Here is a 12086-nt window from a genome sequence, read left to right on the forward strand (position 1 = left end):
CTGCTATAGCCTTTGCTTGCTGCAGCATTGGTGCTTTAGAATAACATACTCCCCCTAAAGTATCAATGCGTGCTGCGAGCAAAGCGTCATCCAGAGAAGAAAACAAACAGTTGTTATACTTATAACATTCCCCTGTTGTTTCAGTTCCACCCTTGGAACTACCCGCCACTGGTTTTACCAATGTACCTCTCTGGTTGTGTGACTTCCAAGGAATGAGTGCAACTGCATTACCTTGGTTAACAACTCTCTGTTGTGCCTTTGTCTCTGACTCAGACACAGCTTCAATCTGACCTTGGTCGTTTACAACAGCAACAGCTATGTTAGCAAACTCTTGTGAATACCTCTTGGGTGGTACACCCTTCGTTGCTCTCTCAGACCTACGTAAGAGGTGCTGCTCTTCTCTACTTTCTGGTTCAGCCTTTGGACTCTCTGGAGATCCAGTACTAAGCTTAATCAGTGGTTCATCCTCCTCTTCTGAGGATCTAGTCATTATCTGAGATTTCCTCTCAATGACTGTGACAACTGAGCTGTCTGAGCTATCGCTGTCATCTTCAGTAGTACTGAACTCAATAAGATCAAACTCATCATCATCATCATCAGAATCATCATCACCTGTGGGAAATGTGTGAACAATCACTCTCTCCTGTTCAGGAGCACTCTCTAGAAATTTTGTGAGAATCACCTTTCCAGATTCAGACAAAATTACTCTGTAGAGACCCTTTTCATAACCCACAAAAATGCCTCTGGCATTCTTTACTCCACCTGGAGCTTCTGTTCTCACATGAGACCCAAAAACCTTGAAATGGGCAACAGAAGGTTTTCTGTGGAACAGTTTCTCAAAAGGAGAACATCCCAACCCCTTTGAAAACTTTCTCAACCACGTGTAACAATATGACATTAGCGACTCAGCCCAGTACTCATGTGGCAGATGTGAACTAAGCAATTGCGCTTCCATTCCCTTTTGCAATTCTTTGTTCACCCTAACACAAACACATCTGTTCCAAGCTTCTTCGGAACTAGCAATTTTGTGTCTTATCCCTTTCTTCTTCAGGAACCTCTGGAAAACCTGTAAAAGAAAAATTGGCTTCTCATCTGTGCAAAGACAATCTATGTCAGCATCATGCATATTTTTAACTTTGTCACAAAACTCTTTAAACCTTTCTAAGGCTTCTTTCGGTCTCTCCAAAAGATAAATCCAGACAAAACCTGTAAAAGAATCAACACATATTAGGTAATACTTTGCATTGCCTCTAGATGGTGCTAAAGGACCAATCACATCAGCATACACCCGCTGAAATGCCCTGTTGACCCTCGAGGTCACCTGCTTGGCGTTTTTCTTGGCTACACCTGCAAAAGAAATCATGTTAGAATCACAAGAATTACATTCCATGTAATCACTTTGATCAAAAGTCAACAAATACAGTCCATCTTTCTCTTTGGCAGAAAGATACAACTCTCCATCTTTGTAGATCTCACATTTCTCATCATTATAGGACAGTTTTAGTCCCTTCTTGGCAATCTGCGAAACGCTGAGCAGATTATACTTTAACTCTGGAACCAAATAAACATTGTTTATAGTCAAGTTCAGACTTTTAAGATGCACAGTCCCAATTCCGGTGGCTTCCAGCTCTTGACCGTTGGCTAGTTGCACAGCGAAGCTTTGCTTCTTAAACGTAGAAAATAGTCCTCTGTGTCCTGTCATGTGAACTGTGGCTCCCGTGTCTAGGACAAAGAAATTCCCCGCTTCTGGTGTGGCTTTTAGCGACATCAAAGCCTTTGCAGTCTTTGCCTTTGGGATGGTATGACCTTTGTCTGACGCCTCAGACTTTGCGGAGCTCGCCTTGGCTCCTCTGTTCTGACGTGGCTTCTTGCAGTACCGCTGAAGATGCCCAGTCTGGTCACAATTGTAACATCGGACAACGTTCAAAGCTTCGGCGCTTTCTCCAGTAGCAACAGCAGTAGGGGCGTTAGAACTCCGTTCTTGGCTCCCCCTGTCCTTGACTTCCAGGGCGGCAAGTCTGTCATGTTCACAAAGAACCACGGCAAAGACCCTGTCCGACGTTAGATCCGCTGCTGGGAGAGACCCCAGCTGACTGGCAACCGTTTTGTAAGTCCGATTCAGGCTGTTGATTACCATGAAGCAAAACACTTCCTCCTGCAGACGGAAATTGCGTTCCACCATCTGTTGACGCAGAAATTTCATTTCCGTCAGGTGCGCTTGAACATCTCCATCAGGCGCAAGCCTCAGGTTGGTCAGCTTCTCAAAATACAGCAACGCTGAAGAACCTGCATCTCTCTGATGTGTCCTTCTCAGCGTGTCCCAAACATCTTTCGCGTGGTCTAAATCTTGTATGTGGATCAGCTGCGAATCTGACACGCACAGAATTATAGCAGTTCTGGCCTTCACATCCTGTGACTCCCAAGCACGCGTTGGTGCTGCTGGGATGGGGTTCTCAATCACTTCAAACAGTCTCTGATTCTGCAGCAGGGCCTTCATCTTAATAGTCCAAGATGCATAATTGTCACTGGTCAGAAGGGGCAGAGAAGGCAAACTGCCCTTCTTTGCATCCATCTTGAGTCCTTGCATTGACTCTCAAACACAAGCCTCTAAAATCCAATAGCTGGCTTGTTTACACTCTGTGCCACCTGGCAGCTCTGAACGCTAGCTGCTTTGGAAAGTCCCTTTCCAACAGTTCGTTTTGGGCCTAAGTCATAACAAAACCTTGTTTTTGCCTCTCCGAGGCAAAAGCCTGACTTGTCCAGCCCTCTCGTGAAACTGGCCTTCGTTGCTAAGCAACAGCATTCCTTTTCCTTGAACAGGAAACCACAGGAATGTTTGGAATGCAGAGCTATTGTCTCTCGGAGCTGTTTTTCCCAAACGTTTCTCCCTCGAAGCAGAGAATGAATCAATCTGCATTCACACTTCTAAGCCCGAAAATCTCATACCTGGGCTCCGTTGCTTGGCTTTCATTTTTTTTTTAAAATAATTTTTATTAAGATTTTCCAAATTAAAACAAATAACATCCAATTCATAAACTTTTTTCCAATATCCAGGACTTCCCCTCCCCACCCCCTCTTGTGTTCCAAATCTTCCAAAAAAACAATAAAATTCAACAAATTCTTATTCCCAAAATACACTCATCCTCATTAACTTAATTTATCCAAATTTCCATCCCCTAAGGTCGATCTATTCCCTTCCACGAGTTCCCCCCTTTCAAATATAATACTAATAATAATAAAATAAAAACAAATAATAGTTTTACAACCTTTGGATTCCAAATTTCCCTCCCCTCGTTCCCTGTTGCATTCCTCCTATCCCTCCACTTCTAACCTCTTCCTGAAGATCCCACACCGTTGCTTGGCTTTCAGATTCTTCTGGTCAGCGTCTGGCTGCAGAGAATCAGCCTTCTCACCTCAGGCTTCCATGGAGGCCATTTCTTCTGCAGAGGTCGATGAAAACAGCAACCATCCTCTGCTACCACTGTTAGAATTCAAGCCCAGTCAGAGGTATGTGCCTATCTGTTCAGGCACCGGCTGAATTCCTTAGACCTCCCTCCGGCGACTCCCGGCTGGATAAAACATACGAGGTCCGTTCCGGCGATTTTCCTCAGGCTGTGAGGAAAACACACCAACTGCTTCTCCTCCTTCTCCTCCTCCCTGCATATCCCCAGGGAGGGGAATCAGACACAGACAGAAACGTATCTACATGTCTTTATTTGTGTCTTTTAGCAGTCATACAGTAAAGATGTTTGCTCTCTTCAACAAACAGAGAGAAACTCAAACCTCAAAACTCCACCCATGTACATCCTGTACAGGTCATATGACAAACCCACTGAGCTAACATCCGGTGCTCAGTACAGAATGGACTGCCCCTTTGTTCCCATGGCAACAGTCACAAACTTCCTGTTTGGCTTTCCAGCCACAAGCAGCAGACTTGGCTGCTATAGCCTTTGCTTGCTGCAGCATTGGTGCTTTAGAATAACAGAAAACAGATCCAAGCAGCGCATAAAGGGGTTTTCTGCCGTCCCAGCACAAAAAGTGCAGGGAGGTGGAAGAACTTCAGCGCAGAAAAGATCGCACACCCGACCGTGAGACGCCCCTGAGACCCGAATGAGAAAGCACCAGGCTGCTCCAAACTAAAACTGCAAAATCAAGAGTACTCCTGAAGGAACAAGGTAATAATGCTGGCTTAAATTAAAATAAAAGGAGTACGGACTAACTTAATATTATAAAGGACAGTAAAGCTAATGGAGAGAGGAGCTTCAGCGTTCTGAGACTTATCAAGTTGTGGAAAATAAGCCTTGTAAAGAGGCAGAAAATAAAAACTGAGACATACTGAGTACCTGCTTCTACAGGGGGACGCTCTGTTGAGAGAGACAAGGAGCTGAAATAGCAAGCAGCAGCAGCAGCAGCAGCGGTGACAACAAAGCAGCGGCCATTAAGAAGGAGATCAGCGTAAAACAAAGGGGTGAGTGGAAAAGAAAAAGGAGGGGGAGAAACGTGGAGGATACAGTGGAAAAAGAGAAGGAATAGAAAAGATTTGAAGACCAGGCAGCGGTGGGAAGATAAAGATTAAGATAAAGAAGTGAAAGGGAAGAGGAAGAGGAAGAGATATACAAAGGGAGAGAAAGAAGGAGGAAAAGACTGGAATAGGGAAGAAAGCAGCTGGCGAAAATGGCGCTGGGAGGGGAAGAGTGAGTCATCGCCCTCAGAAGGGAAAAAGCCGGAAGAAGAATAGTGGCGGAAACCGTCACTGCAACAAAGAGAGGCTAGAGAAACAAAACAAGAAGGACCACCTCACAAGTAAATTGGAAAATTGCGCCACCTAGTGGCGGAAAATAAACTTACTCCCATAATTTAAAAAACGCTGCTAAGACACAGGCTTGAAGTACAACCATAAAGAAAACTAGCTATACACGAAAGGACATTTGAAATACCAAGTTCAGCTTCTGGAAAATAAGTTCTTAAGACGGATGTTAAGTACTTCGAAGGATTTTTTCTCTGATCATTGCCAAAGTAATTTAAAATTGCCAAAGTAATTAAAAAGACTTAACTATTTTTTTAAAAAAACTTGGACTTTTTTTTTTAAAATTAAATATTTGAGATGAACTGATAACAACATAGGGTAAAACCACCGGAATCTTAACTGACTTTCAATCCCATCAGGCAAAAGGACCAAATTATAGACTATAAACAGAGCATTTTCAAAGTTTAGGAATATATATATTCTTGGTTTGAAATAAAGACATCTAGATCAGAACCAAAAGGAAGAATGACAAATATGGGTTCTAAAAAATACCAAACTACACTGACATCTGGGTCAGGTCTACAAGTGAGAAGACAATCAACAGCTGAAACAGACCCCAATGCTGACATAAAAGACCCTATAATGGGGATGGAAAAGAGCCTAAATGATAAGTTGGACATACTAACTGGCAACATCCAACAAAACTCAAAGCTAATAATAGACCTAACAACACAAATAAGTGACCTCTCACTTAAAAACAAAGAACTGGATAAATCTGTACAAGAACTTAAGAGTAAATCTACCAAACAAGAGGAAATGACGAAGAAATTGCAGATGGAAAAGAAGGACATTAAAAAATCACAAGACTCAACGAAGGAAGAAATAAACGACCTAAAGAGAGCCCATGAAGAGCTGCTAGATGATATATCATTGATGGAGATGCGTCAGAAGGAGATGGTCCTTCGCTTCCGAGGCGTCCCACAAACTCATGATGAACAAATTCAAGAGAAACTATCACAGGAGATTGCAAACTGGTTGGGAGTAGAGGTAGAAGAGATGCTATTGGATATTGATAAAATTTTCAGGATCAAATCAGAAAGATCGGACACTTATAAAGGGCCAGGAGATTGCTTAATTTTTTTCAACTCAAGACTTTTAAAGGACAAAATATTACATCAAAAAGGACAAGTGAAGTTAGTAATAGATGATAGGCCTATCAAAATATTTAAGGAAATTCCAAAAAGAATTCTGAAGAAAAGGCAGAATTATAAGACAGTAACAGAAGCACTCAAGAAGAATTCAATTAGATTCCGGTGGGAATTTCCCGAGGGTATCACCTTCACATATAAGGACAGAAGAAAAACTTTTAAATCAGTAGATGAGCTGGGAAAATTCTGGAGGAAGTACAAAAAAGAATTAACTGGAGAGCCAACATTGGAGCGAGAGGAAACAACGCAGACAACCACAAGAAGCATAGAGAGACAAGCGCGTATTAAGGGGGGGGGAGTGGAAGAAGCAGATTATCAAAATCCTAAAATTTCTGAGTTTTTTCTCTTTTTTTCTTTTCTTTTTTTTACTTACCCAACGAAACTACTGTAGATAATAAATAAAAATTAATGAATCTAAAAATTATATCTTGGAATGTTAACGGTCTAAATGATAAGAGGAAGAGAAATAAAATAGAACATGTATTGAGGAAAGAACAATGGGATATTATATGCTTGCAGGAGACCCATGTGACTAGAAACCATAGAAGGGTTTTAGAAAATAAGAGATTGGGTCAAGAATTTATATCCTCAGATGTAAAAACGAAAAGGGGAATTGTGATCTATGTGAACCCTAAACTAGACGCAAAAAAAATCTTCAAGGATGATGAGGGTAGAATACTAGGGGTAAAAATAACAAAAGGTAAAGAACATTTAATTATAGTAGGAGTTTATGCACCGAATGGTAACAAAACAGAATTTTTCAGAAAAGTAGAAGCTAATTTACTGGAATTTATAGAAGAGGGAATGATTTTGACGGGAGACCTAAATGGTGTCACATCAATAGAATTGTCACATCAATAGACAGAGAGAGAAAGAAAATCCAAAAAAGGCAGACTCCCAGACACCTTCTTTCAGATGGTAGAAAACTTAAATTTGATTGATACATGGAGATATAAAAACCCAGGAGAAAGACAGTATACACATTTCTCGGAAGTTAAAAAATCAGCCGGCAGAATTGACAGCATATGGGTATCAAATAACTTAACAACTAAAATTAAAAAAGCAGAAATACAGACCAAAATTATTACAGATCACAACCCAGTCACATTAGAATTAAAGGAACACAAGAAAACTAATACAAGATGGAGACTTGATGAAAGATTATTAAATGACGAAAAGATTGTGAAAAAAGCGCAAGAACTATTGAAAGAATTTTTTGAATTAAATAAAGAACAGGATACAGACTTCAGGACAATATGGGATGCAAGTAAAGCTTTCATAAGAGGCTTTTACATACAACAAAGTGCAATAAGGAAAAGAAACAGAGCAAAAACTGGAACAAATAAGGAAGGAAATAGGAATAAATGAAAAATTATTAGCAAAACAACCAAAAAATGAATTAATAAACCAAAAACTAAAAATATTACAAACTCAGGCTTCAGCAATATTAAATAGTGAAATTGAGGACAATATTAAATGGATGAAACAAAGGTCGTTCGAATTTGCAAATAAACCCGGAAAGAGGCTAGCCTGGCAACTGAAAAAGAGACAAAAGGAAAAACTGATTGATAAAATAGTGGAAGAGGGGAGAACTTTAGATAACCCTGAGGAAATTAAAAAGTGTTTTACAAAATATTATAACAAGCTATATGAAGCAGGAAATGAGACAGAGGTTGAAATAAGAGAGTATTTATGTGGAAAGGATATACCTAAAATTAAGAAAGAAAAGATTCAAGAGCTAAACTCCCCAATAACCACGACAGAGCTTCATCAAGCGATAATTAAGATGAAACTGGGAAAATCCCCAGGCCCAGATAGTCTTACCGCAATACATTACAAAAAATTAGAGGAACCATTATTATCACCTATGAAGACACTCTTAAATAAAATATTAGAAGACGGGAAGATTCCCAACACCTGGAAACAGGCGCACATAGTAGTAATCCCAAAACAAGGACGAAATAAAGAGTTTATAACCAATTATAGACCAATATCATTACTAAATAATGATTACAAGATCTATGCACAAATATTGGCAACAAGATTAAAGACAGTTTTGCAGGATTGTATAAATAAAGAGCAGGCAGGGTTCTTGCCGGGCAGGAAAATGAGTGACAATATAAGAACAGTGATTGATATGATCAAGTATTTAGACATGAAACCAAGTAAGAAGGTAGCCTTTGTTTTTGTGGACGCGGAAAAGGCGTTTGACAAAGTATCATGGAAATTTCTAAAAATATTATTAGACCAGATGGACATGGGAGACCAAATCACAAGAGGGTTAAAAGCAATTTATGAACAACAAGAAGCAAATATAATAATAATGACACGACTGATTATTTTAAAATACAGAAGGGCACCAGGCAAGGGTGCCCACTTTCACCTTTGTTATTCATTTTGGTTTTGGAAATATTAAATCAAGAAATCAGATTGGATCAAGAAATAAATGGAATATCCCTAGGAGAGAAAATATACAAAATAAGGGCATTTGCAGATGATTTAGTTTTAATGGTGGAAAATCCACAGGAAAGCATAGCAAAGGCTCTAGAAAAAATGGAAAACTTTGGATGGGTATCAGGTTTTGCCTTGAATAAAGAAAAAACGAAACTAATGGTAAAAAACATGGGAGATCAAGAGAAAAAGGAACTGGTAGAAAAATTTGGATTACAAATTGTAAAAAAAGTGAAATATTCAGGTATACAAATAACAATGAAAAATATAAATTTGTTTGAAGATAATTATAAAAAAATTTGGGAAGTAACAAAAAGAGAAATGGAAACTTGGACAATATTGAAATTAACACTCTGGGGTAGAATTTCGGCTATTAAAATGAATATCTTACCAAAACTTCTGTTCCTTTTTCAAATGATTCCCATAATAGGTAAAGATGATTGTTTTAAAAAATGGAAAATGGACCTAACAAAGTTTATATGGCAAGGCAAAAAGCCACGGATCAAACATGGAACTGTTGGAATCAAGCCTTGTCAGAGGAATGTGCCACTCTTCAGGCACCCGGCTGATTTCCTTGTTGACCTCCCCGTCTGCGACTCCCGGCAGGAAACAGGCGAGGTCTCTAATCGGCGATCCTTCTCAAACGTGAGAAGAACACACCACTCCTTCACTCTCCTCCCTGCTATCCCCAGGGAGGGGAAAGAGACAGACAGAAATGTATTTTCTGTCTTTTGCAGCAGTACAGAGAAACATGTCTGCACTCTCTTAACATCAACAGCAGAGAGAGATTAGACTCCACCCATGTACTTCCAGTACAGGTCAGATGACACACTGAGCTAACATCCGGTGCTCAGTACAGTGAATGGACTGCCCCTGTCTTCCCATGGTAACAGTCACAAACATCAACATCCTGTTTGGCTTTCCAGCCAGCTGCTGAAGCTGCTGCTCGCTGCTGCATTGCTCCTTTTTGGTAACAGGAACAACAGATATGGTTGGCATGCCTATCTAATTTATAACAAAGTGGCAGTCCATAAAGAATTTCTAAGCCACGTAATTAGAAATGCATTATACAAGGTCTGGGTGAGACATAGAAGGTTGTTAGAACCAGAAACCCCATGGTGGGTCTCACCGCTAGAAGTAATATCGGTTAAAAAGAAAAATACTATAGGAAGAATGGCAACTTACCAGCAGCTCCTAAAGGAAGAACAGGGCCAATTAAAACTGAGACCATACGATGAGGTGACCCAATACTGTACCACATGGTTACAATATCACCAAATTGCACAAATATTCAACCAGGATAAAGTAATAGGATTTGAAAAAGAAGAATCAAAATTACAAAAAGTATTATTACAAAACTCAAAAAAATATATATACAAAACTCAAAAAAATATATATCCAAAATGTATAATTTATTATTAGAATGGGAATTAAAGGATGAAGAAGTAAAAGAAGTTATGATCAAATGGGCATGTGATATAGGATATGTAATTCTGCTGGACCAATGGGAGAAATTATGGAAATATGACATTAAATTCACGGCATGTTATACAATAAGAGAAAATTTTATGAAAATGGTGTACCAATGGTACTTAACTCCAGTAAAATTGGCTAAAATTCACAAATTAAAATCGAATACCTGTTGGAGATGTAAAAAAGAAATAGGAACAATGTTTCACATGTGGTGGGAATGCCGACCTATTAAACAATTCTGGAATGAAATCTATGAAGAACTCAAAAGATGTTTAAAATATCTTTTAGTAAAAAACCGGAGGCATTCCTTTTAGGTTTAATTACAAATGATATCCCCGAAAATCAAAGGAAAGTATTCCTTTATGCAACAACAGCTGCCAGGATGCTTATAGCTAAAAACTGGAAAGGCAGAAAAATTCCATCAGTGAAAGATCCGCAAATTAAATTTTGTGAATACATAAATCTGACAAGACTCACAGCTTACATAAGGGGACAATTGGACCAGAAATTATTAAAAGAATGGGGTTGTGCTAAAGAGTATATGAAAAAACATTGTTCTGGAGTTAGTATATTGGTATGTAATGAATGATGCTTTACAGGGTTAAAGAATAAGAAAACCTTCCCCCCGGGACCAGCACAATAGCAACACTAGAAACATTATAAACCTATTAGCGTATTTAGACTTAAGAATAGAAAAGAAGGCAGTCTTAATGGCTATAGATGCAGAAAAAGCTTTCGACAGGGTATCCTGGAAATTTATGAAAGGTCTATTACACCATATGGATTTTGGTGTACAGTATATAAAAGGGACTGAAGCAATATAATCAAAACAAAAAGCTAAAATCATAATGGAAATTTATCACAGGAGTGTGAAATCAGTAAAGGGGTCAGACAAGGTTGCCCACTATCCCCCTTAATTTTCATATTAACATTGGAAGTTTTAGGTAAACAAATTAGGGAAGAAAAAGAAATAAAAGGGATTATGCAGGCAAATAGAAGTTACAAAATGAGGGCATTTGCTGACGATTTAATTATAACTACGGAGCAACCAAAACAGAGTTTAAGAAAGACGTTGGAAATAATATATGGCTACGGTAAAGTTGCGGGGTTCAAAATGAATTTAAACAAGACAAAACTATTAGTTAAAAATATGTTGCCGGATGAAAAAGCAGAATTAGAACAAATAATACGTATTAAAATCTACCCCCAAATCAAGTATTTAGGATTACGGATAACACCAAAGAATATTAACTTATATGAAGATAATTATACCAATTGTTGGAAAGATTATCAAAAGACAGTTGGAGACATGGACAAGGTTAAATTTATCATTCCTGGGCCGTATTTCGGTAATTAAAATGATAGTTTTACCGAAGCTACTCTTTCTATTCCAAACGATTCCAATTACAGGAAAGACCAGCAGTATCAACAAGTGGCAAAAAGAAATTTCTAAATTTTTGTGGAAGGGTAAAAGACCAAGAGTAAAGCATAAGATATTAATAGATACTGTAGAAAGAGGTGGCCACAGGTTACCGGATTTGAAGCTATATTACGAAGCCTCATGTCTTCTCTGGTTGAAAGATTGGTATTTATTAAAAAATTGGGATATTTTAGATCTAGAAGGTCATGACACCCGTTTTGGGTGGCATGGCTATCTTAATTATGGGAAAATAAAGATGCATAGGAGTTTTTCAAATCATATAATAAGAAATGCTATATATAAGGTATAGGGAAAATACAAAAGATATTTGGAACAGAAAACCCCAAGATGGAACTCTCCACTAGAAGCAATCGCTGTTAAAAAAAGGAACAACATCAAAGAGAACTGGATAACGTATAACACAATATTAAGGGGGGAGGAGGAGGGTCAACTAATATTGATAGGTTATGAGAAAATAAAAGATCACTTTTCTAGTTGGCTAGATTACTTCCAGGTGAATGAAGTGTTTAGACAGGATAAGCAGATAGGTTTTGAAAAGGAGCCTTCAAGATTTGATAGAGAACTACTGAATAGTAAAACCAAAATAATCGCAAAAATCTATAGACTTCTTTTAGACTACGAAGTAATGGATGAGGAGGTTAAGGCTTCAATGATAAAGTGGGCCCAAGATGTGGGCCGTCCAATTATGCTAAAAGATGGGGAAAACTGATGGAATGGAAATTTGAAATTTACAGCCAGTTATAATATAAGAGAGAACATGATGAAA

Source organism: Podarcis melisellensis (assembly GCF_964234715.1).
Source record: "Podarcis melisellensis genome assembly, chromosome: W".
NCBI classification, from domain to species: Eukaryota; Metazoa; Chordata; class Lepidosauria; order Squamata; family Lacertidae; genus Podarcis; species Podarcis melisellensis.